Consider the following 16,652-nt stretch of genomic DNA (forward strand, 5'->3'; position numbering starts at 1 on the left):
ACCCGCACCATCAAGAGGGAAGACGACATGGAGGATGGTCAAGGCTGGACCACTACAGATGGCCAAGGGCCACAAGGAATGGCCTCAGGTTAGGACCAGAACCCAGCTGCCCTTGCTGGGGGAGGGCAGTGCTGACCCCCGTGGTGGTAACACTCGGGATAGGGAGAACCATCTGGACAGGTGCTGGATGATCCTGGCAGAAGCCACAGATCTGCCCAGGTTTGTAAATGGGAACTGGTGCAGCCAGCTGGTGAGAAGATGACTGCTTTCGTAGGCCAGTTGCTCCCTGTGTGATATAAAAAGAGGTATTCCCATGGAATACTATGCAGCCATCAAAAGGAACAAGATCATGTCCTTTGCAGGGACATGGATGGAGCTGGAAGCCTCAGCAAACTAATGCAGGAACAGAAAACCAAACACTGCATGTTCTCACTCATAAGTGGAAGCTGAACAATGAGAACACATGGACACAGTGAGGGAAACAACACACATGGGGCCTGTTGGCAGTGGGGCAGGGGGAGGGAGAGCATCAGGATAAATAGCTAATGCATGCTGGGCTTAATACCTAGATGAGGGGTTGACAGATGCAGCAAACCACCATGGCACATGTTTATCTATGTGACAAACCTGCACGTCCTGCACATATATACTGGAACTTAATATAAAATAAAGAAAAAAGAAAAAAAAAGACAAATAAGCAGGTAGAACAATATAAAGTGGTTAATAAAAAAGAGGTGTGCAACTTGGGGGAAAATAGAGTTTCATGCGTGCCAGTTAATCTCTGCTCTTTATAAAAGAGCCTCAGTTTTGCAGCTCTGTGATTGGTACAAGTAAATTGAGGTTGTTTTTCTTTTACTAGCGATCAGAGTAAAGGGCCTTGAAAATTTTGAAAACAGGGTTTTTTTTTGTTGTTGTTGTTTTGTTTTGTTTTGACAGAGTCTCACATTGTTGCCCTGCCTGGAGTGCAATGGTGCAATCTTGGCTCACTGCAACCTCTGTCTTCTGGGTTCAAGTGATTCTCCTGCCTCTACCTCCTGAGTAGCTGGGATTACAGCTGCCCGCCACCATGCCCAGCTAATTTTTTGTATTTTTAGTAGAGATGGGGTTTCACTATGTTGGCCAGGCTGGTCTCGAACTCCTGACCTCGTGATCTGCCTGCCTCAGCCTCCCAAAGTGCTGGGATTACAGGCTTGATTTGTTTTCAAGGTAAATACAAACATGTAGCTTGTCCAGGCAGAATTTTTGAATGCGATCTAATTATAAGAGCTGTTAACAATGTATATTTTATTATTCCTAAGATAATGCACAGTTCCCTATGATACTGAATTGAAGTAGTCCTGAGAAAATTTGAAGAGTGTTACCCGACTTGCACATTTCTAGAATAATGTTATCTGGAAAAGTCATCCTTGCTTGACTGGAGCCACAAGAAGTAAAGAGGGCTGGCTGTGCTCCCAGCCCAGGCCTGTCCCAAGTTTCTGGCACACCCAGGAATCTGGGGAAGGGGTCTCTGGGTCACTGCCTCGCCTCCCTCCTTTGTTCTCTCTACAACTTGCTTTGCAGTTGCTCATGATTTCTGTGGTTTCTGAGTGGAGAGAAAAGGTTGACCAGCTCTCATTCCTTTTGTATAATTAAAAAAATTAAAGATACTTGTACTTATAAGTTGAAATTTTAAAATGCAGAGAAATATCATATAAAGAGGTATGAATTTTAATCTGAAAAGGGGGAGTTAAGGAAAAGAGGCTGGATGCCCAGAAGAATGGATAAATAAAATGTGGTCTATCCAAACGATGGACTATTATTCAGCCTTAAAAAGGAAGGAAATCCCACTGTTTGCAACAACATGGATGAACCAGGACCTGGTGCTAGGTGAAATAAGCCAGGCACAGAAGGACAGATACAACAGGACCCCACTAATGTGAGGGACCTAAAACAGTCACACTTAGGAATCAGAGGGTGGAAATCCAGAGTCAGTAGGTACCAAGGTTCAGTTACCAAGATGAGTAAGTCCTGGAGCCTGACCGAGCAGCACAGTGCCTACTGCTAGCAGTGCTGTGTTGTGCACTTACACATTTGCTCCTAGGTGAGATCTGATGTGAAATTATCATGTACAATAATAAGTAAAAAGGAGCCTTCTGGAGGTGACAGATATGCTTACAGCATAGACTGGGAGGATGGTTTCACAGGTGTGTACCTATCTCTGAACTCATCAAGTTGTACACATTAAATATTCACAGCTTTTTGTATGTCAATCAGACCTCACTAAAGTGGTTAAAAACTGAAAAGAGACTCATGAGAAGTTATAAGTCTCTGAGCTCTGGGAGAGAGGGGAGTTTCCTGCCTCTTGGTGTGGCCCAGCAGCTGGACAGGCAGGAGTGGGTGGAGGGGCAGGTGAAGGCTCCCTCAGAGCTGGGGGAGCCAAGCCCAGGGGGCCTCGCTGGTGCTTGTCCCCGCAACCCCAAACTAAAGGGGCGTGAAACTCCCACCCTGACATAATCAAGACCCAACCAAGCTCAGGGAAGTCGGAGGGGTGGAGGCAGGAGAAGGTGAAGAGGGAGGAGTGTCATCCAAGGTGAAGAGGGAGGAGGGGTTCTCCTAAGTGAAGAGGGAGGGGTGTCATCCAAGGTGAAGAGGGAGGGGTGTTCCCCAAGGTGAAGAGGGAGGGGTGTCATCAAAGGTGAAGAGGAAGGGGTGTTCCCCAAGGTGAAGAGGGAGGGGTGTCATCCAAGGTGAAGTGCAAGGGGTGTTCCCCAAGGTGAAGAGGGAGGGATGTCATCAAAGGTGAAGAGGGAGGGGTGTTCCCCAAGGTGAAGAGGGAGGGGTGTCATCCAAGGTGAAGTGCAAGGGGTGTTCCCCAAGGTGAAGAGGGAGGGATGTCATCCAAGGTGAAGAGGGAGGGGTGTTCTCCAACTCTCACAAGAGGGAGGTGTGGGCTCTGAGGAGAACGGCTCTGTGGGGAGCTCAGTTCCCAAAGCAGAGCCTTCTGACCCCTTCCTGAGGCAGCCAAAGCCTTCCACACTCCCAGTCCTCTCCTGCCTAAATGATTTTAGGTGTGAACGTGCTCAGCAAGTGGTCACTGCCCCAGGAACATCTCATCATCCAGCATTTATTTGACACACAGAATGGGGCCGGTCACTGTTGCCAGCCCCAAGTGACAGCTTGTAGGAAACAGCTACATCCTGGGGGAGCCGCAAGGACCAGCAGCAGCAGCAGCACGTGGGAAGTCGGGACACCCCAGCTCCCTGGCCCCATCTAGATCCAAGAGGAAATGTCAGTGCCTCAGGGCTGGGTTGGATTTTGGCAGGACTGTACCCGTAATTGGTATTTTATTGCCTTCTATCTACCAATTTACCCAGATAAATTTTATTTCTATTACACAAAACTAGGGGTATGGGTTGGTATATTTCATTCCATTCAATTATTTGGATGTTTTGTGCAATAATTTTCCAAGGCTGTAATGTTCCAAAGTTCCTATGTCAGTTTCTGTGAGAAACGTCAAACTATACCTCTAACTTGGTTGGTGACTGAAGTTGTATAGATATAATCTAAACATAAATTAAAAGGCAGGTGTGGTGGCTCATGCCTGTAATCCCAGCACTTTGGGAGGCTGAGGTGGGTGGATCACGAGGTCAGGAGATTGAGACCATCCTGGCTAACATGGTGAAACCCTTTCTCTACTAAGAATATAAAAAATTAGCCAGGCATGGTGGCAGGTGCCTGTAGTCCCAGCTACTAGGGAGGCTGAGGCAGGAGAATGGCATGAACCCGGGAGGCGGAGCTTGCAGTGAGCTGAGATTGGGCCACTGCACTCCAGCCTGGGTGACAGAGCGAGACTCCGTCTCAAACAAACGAACAAACAAAATTAAAATTGAAAAATATAATGAAAATAATTTTGGATATCTTTTGTAATCTGGTGCTTCTAGAACCCCAATATAATTATGCAAATGATATGGTAATCTTAAATTTTTTTGGTAAAGTTTTAAAAATTGCGATAGATTCATGACCATTACCTTGTGGTATTTTCTGACAGTGCTTTTTTTTTTTTTTTTTTTTTTTTTTTGTGATGATGGACTGGTAAAGTATTTGTATTTATCCAACAGTTAAAAGAAACTGGAATGCACACCAACCCACATGAGATAACAGACAAGCAACGATATCACGGCTCACGAGAATGAAGAGTTCAAGGGTGCTGTGTCTGTAGTTTTCTTTTCTTTATCATAGCTTCAGAAGTTTTTCTCAATACCCTGTGCCCTGAAGAGGATGGAATTTCATTTTCTTTCAGTGGAAACTTGAGAGGTGATGACGGGAGGTTGTCTAGACTTCACACTTTGAAGTTCAGTCTGGGGTGCTTGACCCATGGGTCAAACAGAGACAAGAAAGTGAAGTCTTGCAGTTTTTGGCTTCACAGTAGTTTTTAAGCCCTTCTTGATGTGAGGCTCTGTAACAGTGTGTCCAAGGCAATGGACAAAGACCGGAAAGTCTATTCAGAAGGAGGAATGAGCATGCCCTCGGATGTGCTCCGTAAATAGAGAGGTAAATGGAAAATATCAACATGAAACTATAGCCTTTTAAAAAGGGAAGCTTGTTCTGCTCTGATGTGACACAATCTACTGTGCCCTCCTGGGGCTCAGATGTGGGCGTCTCGTGCCATTTTCTGCTAAAAGGAACCAGGGCTACTTCAAGAATTATTGACTCCCACATTTGGAGGAAGAGAACCGAAGATGGGCCTGGAACATCTGTTCTGAGAAAACAAGGATGCACTCAAATATGGGGAGATGGTGACAGTGGAGTCAGAGTTGAGGGGACATCACCAAGTAATGTGGCAATTTCAACTTCAGAAACAAAATTATGACAGGCCCTGGTGATTACAGCTGAATCTGTAAGTATCTGTAGGTCTAAGGTGATATTCAAAAGGGGTGAAAAATATAATTATGCTAGAAAAAGAATAGAGAAACTTAATGGGAGTCATTGATCAGTTTCAAATTATAGAAACTATACATATAAGACTCACAGTTTCTTGACAAATGCCCACTTATCAGATCCTGGGGGATGCAATGAAGGTCTTGGTACCGGTTCAACAGCAAACTTGCCAGCTAAAAGAGGCTTAAGTGAGACACAGGACCCGTGGGGAAGGGAGCTTTCTGGGATGCCAGGAAGTTGGAGGTGCTATTTAAAGATGCCCCAGCCCTGACTCTGCTCCCTGGAGTCAGAGGAGTGATGCAGGCCTCATGAGCCTTGAGAACCATGACATTGTTTGAGATCTGCAAGAATTTCCATGAAGGGCAAGATGATTTGTGTAAGTCCTTCATAATTAGTGGTACAGACCTCCCAGCATCAAGGAAGCTTGATACAAGAAGAGTTAGGTTCTTCAGTCTATTAAGACCCTAATTTGCTAATTTGTGGTGATATCAAGAGCAGCTGTGTGCCCCTCCCGCCCCCCCCCCCCCCCCCCCCCCGCCTCCATTAGAGATTTCAGAAACTAGGGAAGCTTGTGCATCTGTCTGTGCACTGGGTGGTTTGATCACCTTAGCATTTCTGTGTCAGGAGCCCCATATAACTTGAATGCCTGTGTGTGTGTGTGTGTGTGTGTGTGTGTGTGTGGTCTCCTCTCACCAATGCAAAGCCCACCTCCAACATCACAAGATGTAGCTACCTTTGAGTGTGGAGGCCCTGTTGAAGTGGACACAGGTGGAAGGCTCCGGTGATGGGCCATGAGGAATGATGGAGATGCACACTGCAGCGGTGGGGGTGAGGTGGGGTGGGCGGATATTTCTAGAGCAGCCTCAAGACATGGAGAGGGACAGGGGTGGGGTGGGGTGACTGTGGGTCCTGGCTGGGATGGCTGATGGCTGAGGAGAGTGATGTGCAGACTTGGGGGAATAAGGTGGGTTACCTTTAACCAAGCTAAGTTTCAGGCACCTGTTGGGCATTCCATATATGGTTAGAAATATGGGTCTGGGATTGTGGGAAAGGTCAGGATTAAAGGTGGCAAGGTTAAAGGTCAGGATCCTTTGGAGGTAATGGTGTGGCAATGGATAAAACCGAAGGGCAGATGAGGTCATCTGGAGCAGCTGACAGAAGAAGGCCAAGGTCAGATCTCTGTGCAAACCCAACAGCCTAGGACAGGGACACTCAGAGAGACCAATTCATGTGTCCAGATTCAACTGGGGTCAGTGTCTGTAGATGGTGCCAAGGGCTCCACTCCCCTGTACTGTGCAGTGCCCTGGCTGAATAGCTCCATTCTCAGGGCCCTGGATTTAGGAGGGACTGTGGAAGTCACCTGGTCAGAACCCTGGCTCTGGTAGGTAGCAGCTGAGTAACATCAGGCAGGGAACTTCACCCCTTTAAACCTCAGTTTCCCTGTCTGTGTCAAGAAGACAATGCCAGTGCCCTCCTCCCACAGCACTGGGCAGTCAGGAGCTGGTGCATGGGAAGTGTTGAGCACACTGCCTGGCACACAGTAAGTACGTGAAAGTAGGAGTCAGGTTCCAGCCCCAGCTGAGGTCTGAGGGGAGTGGGTGGTCAGGGTGCAGGGAGCTGGAAGAACACTCGAGAGACAGCAGGTAAATGAGACGTGGCTTTATTCAGCAGCTCTCTCACTAGCAGCTCTCTCATCAGCAGCTCTCTTACACTGTCTGCCTTTATCTCGGCTGTCTGCTCCGGTTCTGTGGCTCCTCTCAGCAGCCGGCTCCCATGCACAGCTGCACGGCCAGCTCTCCCTTGCCTTCAGGGTCAGCAGCTTAACTCTCTCTCTCTGGGCATGACCACGAGCCATGTGGAACCATGCTGAGCCATGCCGTGCCCTGGCTCCCCTCGGTCCATCTGCAAGATGGACAGCTCTGGCTCTCTCTTTCTCTGGGTGCCAGCAGCAAGAACCGTGTGGAGTCATGCCCAAGAACTGAGCCGAGCCCAAGAGCACCTGTATGGTGCAGGCAGGGCAGTTATACCTTTTACAAACAGTCGTGGCTTACAGCCAAGTGATGGCCTTCCATGTTATGGCTACATGGCTGTGATAACAAGTGGAGTTACACACCTGTGCTCGAAACTCGCTGAGTACACAGGATATTTACCTCGGCCTATGCCCGCTCGGCTGCAGTGCAGCCATGTTCCTTACAGCGTTGTTCTTATTCATCAGTATGCCTTCTGTCTACTTTCTGGAACATTCATGACTGATGGATTTGGCTTAAGTAACTCCCTCTCCTGGGCTCCTCAGATCTTCAGTGCAGCACTTTCGGCCAGTCATTGGAGCGAAGCCCATGCTGAGCCATTCTTGCTGCCTGTCCATGTCTTCCTAGGGTCCCCCATGGAGGCTGGGCTGCTCTGGCAGGTGCCTCTTCCTGTGCTGACATCTACCCTCTCTTTATGCTGCCTGGAGGGGTGAGGCCTTTCCTCTGGTGGAGTGGGTAGAGAGATAACGAGGAAGGAATTTTCACTTATTTTGAAGAAAACGTCCCATCTGCTCTTCATGTGTGTTCATAAACCCACACCTCACAGGCCTGGCCCGGCAGACACCACAGAGGTCACTGGAGCCACCTGCCAGGCCGCTGAAGACCCTCCTTCTGGTTCTAAAGTTCTCAGGGAAAAACGCACTGAATTTACTGTTGAGCTCTATGCACAGTGTGGTCGGAGTTATCTTCAGGGACACATTAGGACACCATAATGAAATGAGAATGCAAGGAGAACCCTGATCTGGGATGTAGGAAAAGGCCATAAGCAAAGATTTCCCACACATGATTACAAAAAATGCAACCTAGCATTCTGTGTTCATCTAAATGATCAATATTCAATATCCTTTGTTCCTTCAGACTATTTGGCAGTTTCTTCCTCCAAAATTGGGTATGATCCCCTTTAAATTAAAGTCCTAATCTCTGTGTCTTAGAATGAAGGCATACTGTTCCTTTCTTTTGCCCCGCTATTCTGAAAGCCATTCTTATTTCCGCCTCAACCAGGGCAGCGAGGGATGAGGGTGGTATTGGGTTTGTTTATTGACTTCTAGGATTGAATACTTCCTGCTGACACCAGGAAGCATGTCCACACGGAGAGCACCTCCGTCCCCACTTTGGTAACCTGTGCCCCACCTAACTGCAATTCACAGAGGGCACAGTGGGGTGAGGGAGACCTGAGGGATCTCACTCTGAACCATGTCCTGCAGGTTATCTGTGGAGTAGGGAAGTGGAGCGCTCTGGACTTGAGGCCTGAGTGAGTTTGGGGTCTGTGTCTATGGCACGGCCACATCTCCCAAAAGTCTGGCTTCTATTTTATTACTTGAATCGTATACCATTACATCAAGGAGTCCATGTTCTTGGCTATATGCACGTATTTTAGCTACAAAATGGTGTGTTCAAGTATGTAATTTTCAGTTTCCATTGTGATCCAGATAGACTCCAGCAGGTTCAAGAATGCTCTGTTGACATTTCTGTCTAAACCGGAAAACACTGCTTTAGCTCCTGCTTGACTCACAGAAATGCAAATGAATACCTAGTTTCTTCCCCACTATTAGAGGGAGCAGACAGGGGATGTCAGGGGAGGCTGGGGACACATGAGCCAGGGGAACTCCAGCTCTTCTCCTTGCCCATGGAGGCATCTCTGGAAGTTTGGGTCCCCTGATGTTGGTTTTTCTTCCATGGATGTGGCCCTTGACATTGGATAAAATGAAGGTTGTTTTAGGTTAGGTAGCAGGGGCTCTCAGCGACGGAGTTTCACTCTCAACAGATAGGTCCAGTCGACGACAGACACCTAAGTACAAGCTAGTCGAAGGTGAAAATAACTAACTTTGGACCAAATAAAGCTTTCTTTAGATTGATGGTTCTTCGCTTTCCTTTTCTATTCAGTTTTTTGTTTTGTTTTGTTTTGTTTTGAGACAGGGTCTCGCCCTGTTGCCCAGCCTGGAGTGCAGTGGCACAATCTCAGCTCACTGCAGCCTCACACCTCCTGGGTTCAAGTGATTCTTGTGCCTCAGCCTCCTGAGTAGCTGGGATTACAGTTGTGTGCCACCACACCTGGCTAATTTTTGTATTTAGAGTAGAGACGGGGTTTCACCATGTTGGCCAGGCTGGTCTCGAACTCCTGAGCTCAAGTGATCTGCTCACCTTGGCCTCCCAAAGTTCTGGGATTACAGGTATGAGCCATTGCACCCAGCCTCTCTTCAGTTTTTTAAAAAATGCCTTTCCCCTGTGAGCTATTTTTGGTTATTGATAACTTAGACACAGGTTTCCATTCTTGGGTCCTGTGAAGTCATCATGATATACCAGCTGCACCGTATATCAGGGCGTGGGCCGTAGCCTGCACGCTGGGCTCTGTAGATATTAATACATCCTAGGACCTGGGTCAAGGCTGCTGTGTGGGCCTAACAGTGCCCAGACTGCCAATCCCTCCCTGCCAACACCTACATTAAGATAACCAATTTAGTCTAACTGCCTTTCCACCATCAAAATTAACAAACTGAAACAAGCAAGCAAAAAAGAAACCCTTGATCATTCAGCTAAATCGTCAGTTTAACTCAGTTAAAAAAGAAGAACAACAGCAACTCCAAAACCGAGCTGCTGCGTTGGGTGGAAGCATCCCATGTGTTTCCATGTGCATCCACCCGTATGGCACGGCGAGACGCCTGCTGCAGGCCTGCCCCCGGCCCTCCTGCGTCAGCAGCTCTGGGACCTTAGAGTTGACATTTTCAAATGTGATGTCATTCTATGTTGCCTTTTTAGACCAAAGGTCTTAGCATGGTGTGAAGTAAATGACTGAAAACCACTTTTTGGTTTCTTTAACAGAAATTGCTGCATTGTGGCTTATTGATGGGCACTATGTATTGGATTTAAGAAAATATGTCAGTTACTATTCACAGGTGCAGTTCTCCTAAGTGCCAGAGTGGAAACATTTGGCAGTGTTGTTTGCAGAGCAGTTTAGGCGTCATCCGTCCCTGCATTTGGAGTGGGCTCCTTCCAGTTTCAATCCTGTTAGTTCTATTAAACACTGAACCATGTGTCCTTGGTCAGATTTGCCTTCAGGAGATCCTGGAGGCTGCAGTCTGAGCTGGTGGCTGGATTGGGGCATCACTTAGGAGGCCATTGACTACTGGGTGTTAGAAGGTAAAGGCTTGAAACAGAGTGGTATGTATAGGGATGGAGAGGAAGGGGAGCTTTAGGGAGATATGATTAATAGGATTTGGTACCTGTGTGGAGGTGGAGGTTGGAGAGAGAGAAGAAAAGGACAACCTGCAGGATTTGGGCTTGGGTGAGTGAAGGGGGAGTGGTGGTGGGAACCCAGGAAGAGGAGCCAGCTGGGGAGAAAGGTGATGAGTGCACGTGAGGGACCTGTTGGTTCTGTTCAAGGGAAGCAGCTGGGCTGGAAGCCCAGCTTTGGGTCTTGAGGTCTTGAGAGTATACAGTGAAAAGAGCAGTGATCTCTCTTGCCATCATTTTTCTGTTTTCAAACTATAATTTTTGTGCTTCTCTTTATTACTTTCTACCTTCTCCTTCCTTGCACTTGTTCTTTTTCTATTTTCTAGTGGTGGAAGAATCGATGATTGATTGAGACATTTTCCTTTCTGTGTGACCTTATTGTTAAAGCATTGCCCTAGCTTCATCCTGCACATTTGATAACATTGTGTTTTTATTTTCATTCACTTAAAGATATTTTCAAATTTTCCTTGTGACTTCCTCTTTGGCCCATACATTATTTAGAAGTGTGTTATTTAATTTAGCATTTTGAGGCATTTTCCAGACATCTTTCTGTTATTGATTTCTAGTTTAACTTAATTTGGGTTAGAGAACCTACTTTGTATGATTTTTTTTCCTTTATGTTTGTTGAGGTTTTAAGGTCCAGAATATGGCCTATCTTAATGAATATTTAATTTAATCTGGAAAAGAACGTGATTCCACTGTCATTGTGTGGAATATCCTATAAGTGCCAGTCAGGTTAAGTTGGCTAATGGTGTTATTTAGATATTCCATGTCCTTGCTGGTTTTTTGTCCACTTGTTTTCTCAATTACTCAAAGAGAGCCACTGATGTTTCCAATTCTCTTTATAGATCTGTGTACTTTTGCCTTTCAGTTCTCTCAGATTTTGCTTCATGTACATTGAAGCTTTGTTGTTAGGCGCATGGACCATTAGGATTGTTATGTCTTCTTGAGGAGCTGACCCTATTCTCATGTCATGTCCTTCTTTATCTCTGGTAATTGTCCCCATTCTGTAGTATATTTTTTCTGGCATTAATATAAGCAGGATAAGTCTCTTTCTTTTTATTAGTGTTTATACAGTATATATTTCTCCATCCTTTTGCATTTAGCATGCATATGTATCATATAATTTTATACATATATGTATGTTTGTCTACATTCAAAGTGAGTTTTTTTGTAGATTGCATATATTTTGATCATGCTTCTTTATTGTCTGATCATCTCTGTCTTTTAGTTGTTTTTCAGACCATTTCTATTTAATGTGATCATTCTTAATGCTGAATTTAAAACTACCCTATTGCTAGTAGTTTATTGTTCTCCTCTGGTTATCTTTGTATGCCATTTCTTTAAATAATTTACCTCCCTTCCTTTACAAACTCACCAAATTCCAACCTGCTGTGTGTGTGTGTGTTTTCTTTCTGAAAAATTTAGACATGAATCCAGAATATCCATCCTCTGTTATCAATATATTTCATGTGTCTAAGTCTAGTCTCCTATTAGATGGTGGGTCCTTGACCCTGGAAGTGATGCTTTTGTGTCCCTCACAGCACCTAGAAGAGTAGAAGCCTACAGATGGAGTTGATTGCCCAACTAGGGCGACCCAATCATCTGGTCCCTTTATCATGGAAGATGCTGAATGATATTGGAGGGACAATTGTGTCATTACCATACAGGGGCACTTATCCAGCTGCTGTCTAGACTCTTGGTGCATCACATGTTTCTGATGAGACTTTTTTAGTTTTTTCACTGTCTCAGCCCACCCTTCCCCTCCTCACGTGCTATGGGTGGGGAGTGGCATAGAGCTCCATTTGTGGTCCACTTCTACGTGGACACCCTCTCATCCACTGATCCCAGTGATTTATACCCACATGAGGTGCAGTTCCAACAGAGATCTGTCTCCTGGGCTCCTGGCTGACGTACCTGTCCATACCCTAATGACACCTCAAATGCCACATTTCTCATACTGACCCTTCTCTTTGACTTTCTGTCTTGGATGAGGAATCATATTCATGTAATACCCAACCTCAATGTCATCTTTGAATTCTCCTTCTCACCCATTCCTCTTCCCATCTAATCAGTCACCGAGTCTTGCTCTTTTTCCCAACTTTGTCTTTTGCTGTCTGCTCCACCACCATCAATGCTACTCTCTGGGATTAGAACAGTGGCTTGTGCCTGATCTCTCCAGACCTGTGGGCTCCTTTCCTTGTCTCTGCTGGTCCCCTGCCATAAACCACTGCCATCTCCACTCCCTCTGGATCTGCGGGCATTCTTCTCGTCCTTCCTCTAACTTAAGTTAGACAATAACTGCCCAGCCATGTCTTTCCCATCCTGGTCTCTCCATTCTTATCTCAGCACTTACACCTCCTGTCTCACATGGTGCCGGTTTGTCTCCTCCCTTCGAATGGAGGCTCTTTGTGGCAGAGTCCATGTCATATCCCTCTTGGTAACACCGATGCCTGGTGCACAGTTGCTGCTCAGCAAATGCTTACACTGAGCAAATCTTTTGTTCTAAACATTTCAGCTTCCCTTCATAATGGGAGTCTTACTATAAACGGCAGAATGACACGTTTGCATTTCTGTTTCTGCTCCGGGTTGCTCTGAGGATTCAAGAGTTTCACTCTTTCGATTTGGCTTTCTTTCAACTCTCTAAAAGTGGGAACTGAGGCATTCCCTATCCTCCAGAAGAACTGGGTGAAGTCTGAACTCAGGAGCAAGAGAAATTCACGAGAGACACCTGCAGCTGTGGGGAGCTCCATCAGTGCACTGGCCTGTGTGTTGTTTACACCCCAGTCTCAACTTGGAAAAGCAATACAACCAAATAATGGGAAAGAAATTAGGACAAGGGTTTGTTCGCCACAGGACTGCCGCAGAGTTTGACGCCATGGAAGTGTTTGAAGCTATTTCACCACAAAGACTTTTTTCCCTCTGAAAATGTGTCTCAGCACCAAAGACAAGGTTTGTTTTGCCCTGTTTAATACTTAATTTCCAGTGGACTGACTTATGCAGTTGAGTCAAGTCTCTTGCGACTGCCTAGTCACTGACTGGGGGAGAGAAACAGCCTCGTCACATCACATTAACAGCGATGGAGCGGGCCGCCTGGCAGCCACTCAGCCCCGCCCCCATGCTGATCTGTGTGCAGGAAATCATCGCTGACTCCCCAAAGTGCTCTTGATTTCTTGATTTGGCCATCTGTCAGGTTTCCATTGCTTGTACCCCTGGGCACCTGTCTCTGAGGACAAGCAGAGCCTTTAAGGAAATAGACTGTTTATTCATCTCTGGGAAACATGAGTAGCTGCACTGCAAAATGAAAATGTAAGATTGGGAGTGAACATGTATGAGGGTTACTCCTTGCAGAAGCCCTAGCCCTAGGTGCTCTCAGCTTCCTGGGGTTTAGCTCATCCGGGAGAAGTGACATGAGACGGGGCTGTCCTTGTTCTGAGTAAAGACATGGAGTGTACGGACAACAGCCTCGGGTCTGTTTGAATATTTAGATACCAACTTCTGTGGAAAACATTAATAATTTTACACTAGATGTGAATTTTCTGACCTGTTTTTAACCGAATGTAGAAAAGAAGCATCCTTGTACAGCTGGCTCTGCAATAGGCTCTGCAGTAGGCACTTTAAGTGCATGGTCTTAGATCATGGAGTGATCTTTTTGTTTTTTTGAGACGAGTCTCGCTGTGTCCCCCAGGCTGGAGTCCAGTGGCGTGATCTCAGCTCACTGCAAGCTGCGCCTCATGGAGTGATCTTAATGGTCCTTCTTTCATGAAAAGTCTGTGAACAGGTAGCTGTTTTTGTTCTTGCTCTTTCTAGGTTTAAGTGTGTGTGTTTCATATGTGTGTGTGTGCATGTGTGTGTTTATGTGTGTTTGTGTGTGTGCACATGCATGTATGTGCATGTGTGTTTGCATGTGTACAAATGTATGTGTGTGCATGTTTGCATGTGTATGTGTGTGTGGGGGGGGGGCTGGGAAGACCCAGTGGCCCGCTGAGCAAGACTGATTGCCTTCTGTCTTGGTGCTATCTGGGTGTTAAGGGACTCTTTGGGGCATAGAGTGACCTTTACTGATCCGCAGTGAACCCCAGGAGTCCAGTGTGAATTTGCTCGTACAGTTCATGGACTTCTGTCACATGGTTAGTGCTGCCCATAGGAAAATGCTGGTAAATGAAGAGGAGTCAGGCTCAGTTGCCATAGAATCTTGGGTAGCTTTCATGCAGGTAACATATCAGTATCTATAAGCTCTCAGAGGCAAGCACGGGGTTGGTGTTTCTCTTGGAAACAGAAATTGTTGGGGGTCCATCCCCTGTCCACAAGCGAGCTGTGGTGACTGTGTCAGCCTGGGTGCCACCCATAGCTTCCCTGGAGAAGTCGTCAGTCAGAGAGGCAGCAAGTCTTTCCCTGAGTTCTTGGTGTCGGCTGGAGAACTGGGGATAAATGGCGATTTTGGAAGGCTGGGTCTGGGGGCAGGGCCAGAGCTTTCTCTGGCTGTTTCCAAGCATGAAGCAGCTTCTCCAAGGAGATAGTGACCTAAATGGGGAGAATTAGGCTGGATTAAAGACTCATTAAATGTCCCGTCCATAAAAGCAGGAGGGACGAGAGCTGGGAATGCAGAGCCACGTGGGGATCAGCATGAGGGGCGCAGGTGGAAACAGAGCTTGAAGCTGTCACTTTCTGCCAGCCACCCCCATCTGGGCTGCTCAACAACAGCCTGGATCGGCGCATGACAGAGGCAGAAGCAGGTCCTCAGAAGGTATTTGCTGAATAAAATGAATGAGGGAGATGGTGGCCCAGCAGGTGACAGGTAACATGTCTACCTGGCTCAGCCTCAAGGCCTCGGTTGGCACTCCTGGGGGCACAGCCTGCATCCATCCAAAGGGCCCCCATGGATAATTCCTTTTATTTCCTTTGTACTATCAGCACAACAAAAATCGTCATCGTCGATAATACCTTATACTATATAAAAATACAAAGCCCTAAAAATACATGAAATTTGGAAAAATTAAGGTGAATTCAGACACTTAAAAGGCTTCAGCTCCATATTGTGGAGCAGCAACAGCGGTGTGTCTGCGCCTCCCCACCACCTGGGCAGCCTCTTGTGGTTCCTGGTGTTATTTTCCAATAACTGCAACCAGGACTCCTTGCAGGGCAACTGATGTCTTTCAGCCTCGAAGCGGGAAAAGATGAGGGTGGCTTGGAGCATCCCTCTTCCTGAACACAGCCTTCCTGTTGCCAGAAAGAGACAATCCTTTCCTGAAGGGCAAGGACAGAGTGGAAAGGATGAAGGAGCCAGCTGGCAGGGCACTGTCAGCCAATGTGACGATGGGAAGACGAAAAAGCCGAAGGTTAAGGGGCAGAAATGAGTCTGCAAATGCTGTAAGTCACCATGAAGCACAAGAGGAAAAGGTTAACGTGGAGTGTGTGTGAAGGGGGTTCTAGCAGACAGGAGTGAACAGGGCAGGACATGCTTCAGAAGCGGTGGATTCGTTGTCTTCAGTCCCTTCTCAGCTATGTTCCCGTCTCTGATGTGTGGAGATGGGCTTGTTTTTGTGCAAGCAGGAAAGAAGCGTCGTAGGAAAGTGGGAGAAAGTCCAGCAGTCCCAGGCCAGAGAGGAACTGTCTGAGGACAAGAGGAACCCATCCAGAGTGGAGGCCATGTGTCATCCCCAGGGGGAAAAGACAGGGGGTGTCCAGAGCTGCCCCCCTCCAGTAGCCACACACAGAAACCACATGGAAGGGAGTTTATGGTATTCTAGGATGGCAAATTATCCCAGTGGACTAGGGAACAGAGTCAACCACCCAGAGCCAGTTCCTTCCTTCTAGACCAGAGGCCTCCACACTTCCTTGACCAGATCCATCATTAACAATGACTTTGACATCAGGAGCTAGTCACATGTGTGTGCAAATGCACACATACAACACACACTTACTAGAAGAGTGGGTAAGTAGAACCTATGATGGGTAACAGCTACCCAGAGCGTGCATTTACTCTTTATCTACCTGTCCGGGAAGACAAGGCCCACGGGCACCTGGACCTCCTGCGAACGTGGCCACCACAGACAGAGGACCCCTTACTGCCCGAGTAGCTGGCGAGTGACCAGCGGGGAAAGGATGACGAATGTGCCATTCCATCTCGGTGCTACCTCCGGCCCCAGAACCAGCCTTCTCGGGACCCACAGAATCAGGGTCTTGGGTGTTACTTGGGGGTTCAAGCTTGGGATGTTTTGGTGAATGTTCTTTGTGGGGGCACCAGACAGGCCGGGCCATGCCAGCCAGTGAGTTTTGCTTCTGAGAAGAGAAGAGTCTTTGAGGCAAACTCAGTTACCTTGGAAAAGGGGCAGCTTCTCTGACAAGAGAGGACAGGAAGCCACGGTCATCTTTAAGAGACATGCAGACTCTGGTACAAGATGTCAAATGGAGGGTTGCGTTCTATGTAAATAGGAGATAATGTCTCCCTGTCGTCATTATTTGAGTGCTTACTCA

At 47.0% G+C, this 16,652-nt stretch overlaps 1 long non-coding RNA gene across 1 annotated transcript in view; it reads left to right on the plus strand.

The window, feature by feature from the left end:
• Positions 1-16,652, plus strand: part of LOC115900276 — an 89,278-nt gene that overhangs the window by 50,050 nt on the left and 22,576 nt on the right. The window contains exon 2 of the long non-coding RNA XR_004059927.1: positions 4,098-4,876. This is a non-coding gene — a long non-coding RNA (uncharacterized LOC115900276). The remainder of the gene's footprint in view (positions 1-4,097; positions 4,877-16,652) is intronic.

Source organism: Rhinopithecus roxellana, chromosome 11, assembly GCF_007565055.1.
Source record: "Rhinopithecus roxellana isolate Shanxi Qingling chromosome 11, ASM756505v1, whole genome shotgun sequence".
Taxonomy (NCBI): domain Eukaryota; kingdom Metazoa; phylum Chordata; class Mammalia; order Primates; family Cercopithecidae; genus Rhinopithecus; species Rhinopithecus roxellana.